Source organism: Berghia stephanieae, chromosome 14 (assembly GCF_034508935.2).
Source record: "Berghia stephanieae isolate SIO BIC M18660-M18661 chromosome 14, UCSD_Bste_1.3, whole genome shotgun sequence".
NCBI classification, from domain to species: Eukaryota; Metazoa; Mollusca; class Gastropoda; order Nudibranchia; family Aeolidiidae; genus Berghia; species Berghia stephanieae.
In genome coordinates this window covers 13,289,067-13,291,566 of record NC_088373.1, presented here as the reverse complement: position 1 = coordinate 13,291,566, position 2,500 = coordinate 13,289,067, and the positions used below count along the sequence as shown (strand labels likewise).

Below are 2,500 nucleotides of genomic sequence, written 5' to 3'. Positions count from 1 at the left end.
ACAGTTGTTAAGGACAACAGTGACTGAGGACTTACCGGCCAACAGTTGTTAAGGACAACAGTGATTGAGGACTAACCGGCCAACAGTTGTTAAGGACAACAGTGATTGAGGACTAACCGGCCAACAGTTGTTAAGGACAACAGTGATTGAGAACTTACCGGCCAACAGTTGTTAAGGACAACAGTGACTGAGGACTTACCGGCCAACAGTTGTTAAGGACAACAGTGATTGAGGACTTACCGGCCAACAGTTGTTAAGGACAACAGTGATTGAGGACTTACCGGCCAACAGTTGTTAAGGACAACGGTGATTGAGGACTTACCGGCCAACAGTTGTTAAGGACAACAGTGAATGAGGACTTACCGGCCAACAGTTGTTAAGGACAACAGTGATTGAGGACTAACCGGCCAACAGTTGTTAAGGACAACGGTGATTGAGGACTAACCGGCCAACAGTTGTTAAGGACAACAGTGATTGAGGACTTACCGGCCAACAGTTGTTAAGGACAACGGTGATTGAGAACTAACCGGCCAACAGTTGTTAAGGACAACAGTGATTGAGGACTTACCGGCCAACAGTTGTTAAGGACAATAGTGATTGAGGACTTACCGGCCAACAGTTGTTAAGGACAACAGTGATTGAGGACTTACCGGCCAACAGTTGTTAAGGACAATAGTGATTGAGGACTTACCGGCCAACAGTTGTTAAGGACAACAGTGAATTAGGACTAACCGGCCAACAGTTGTTAAGGACAACAGTGAATTAGGACTTACCGGCCAACAGTTGTTAAGGACAACTGTGATTGAGGGCTAACCGGCCAACAGTTGTTAAGGACAACAGTGATTGAGGACTTACCGGCCAACAGTTATTAAGGACAACAGTGATTGAGTTGAGGACTTACCGGCCAACAGTTGTTAAGGACAACAGTGATTAAGGACTTAGCGGCCAACGGTTGTTAAGGACAACAATGATTAAGGACTTAGCGGCCAACAGTTGTTAAGGACAACAGTGATTGACGACTTACCGGCCAACAGTTGTTAAGGACAACAATGATTGAGGACTTACCGGCCAACGGTTGTTAAGGACAACAGTGATTGAGGACTTACCGGTCAACAGTTGTTAAGGACAACAGTGAATTAGGACTAACCGGCCAACAGTTGTTAAGGACAACAGTGATTGAGGACTTACCGGCCAACAGTTGTTAAGGACAACAGTGAATTAGGACTAACCGGCCAACAGTTGTTAAGGACAACAGTGATTGAGGACTTACCGGCCAACAGTTGTTAAGGACAACAGTGACTGAGGACTAACCGGCCAACAGTTGTTAAGGACAACAGTGAATTAGGACTAACCGGCCAACAGTTGTTAAGGACAACAGTGACTGAGGACTAACCGGCCAACAGTTGTTAAGGACAACAGTGATTGAGGACTTACCGGCCAACAGTTGTTAAGGACAACAGTGATTGAGTTGAGGACTTACCGGCCAACAGTTGTTAAGGACAACGGTGATTGAGTTGAGGACTTACCGGCCAACAGTTGTTAAGGACAACAGTGATTGAGTTGAGGACTTACCGGCCAACAGTTGTTGAGGACAACAGTGATTGAGGACTTACCGGCCAACAGTTGTTAAGGACAACAGTGATTGAGTTGAGGACTTACCGGCCAACAGTTGTTAAGGACAACAGTGATTGAGGACTTACGGGCCAACAGTTGTTAAGGACAACGGTGATTGAGAACTTACCGGCCAACAGTTGTTAAGGACAACAGTGACTGAGGACTAACCGGCCAACAGTTGTTAAGGACAACAGTGATTGAAAACTTACCGGCCAACAGTTATTAAGGACAACAGTGATTGAGTTGAGGACTTGCCGGCCAACAGTTGTTAAGGACAACAGTGATTGAGGACTTACCGGCCAACAGTTGTTAAGGACAACAGTGATGAGGACTTACGGCCAACAGTTGTTAAGGACAACAGTGATTGAGGACTAACCGGCCAACAGTTGTTAAGGACAACAGTGATTGAGGACTTACGGCCAACAGTTGTTAAGGACAACAGTGATTGAGGACTTACGGCCAACAGTTGTTAAGGACAACAGTGATGAGGACTTACGGCCAACAGTTGTTAAGGACAACAATGATTGAGGACTTACGGCCAACAGTTGTTAAGGACAACAGTGATTGAGGACTTACCGGCCAACAGTTGTTAAGGACAATAGTGACTGAGGACTAACCGGCCAACAGTTGTTAAGGACAACAGTGAATTAGGACTTACCGGCCAACAGTTGTTAAGGACAACAGTGACTGAGGACTAACCGGCCGACAGTTGTTAAGGACAATAGTGATTGAGGACTTACCGGCCAACATTTGTTAAGGACAACAGTGATTGAGGACTTACCGGCCAACAGTTGTTAAGGACAACGGTGATTGAGGACTTACCGGCCAACAGTTGTTAAGGACAACAGTGACTGAGGACTTACCGGCCAACAGTTGTTAAGGACAA

The 2,500-nt window shown here is 46.0% G+C and overlaps 1 protein-coding gene across 3 annotated transcripts in view; it reads right to left on the bottom strand.

The window, feature by feature from the left end:
- The window catches only part of LOC144960105 (uncharacterized), a 74,487-nt gene that overhangs the window by 2,509 nt on the left and 69,478 nt on the right, over positions 1-2,500 (bottom strand). The gene's annotated exons all lie outside the window — the stretch shown is intronic.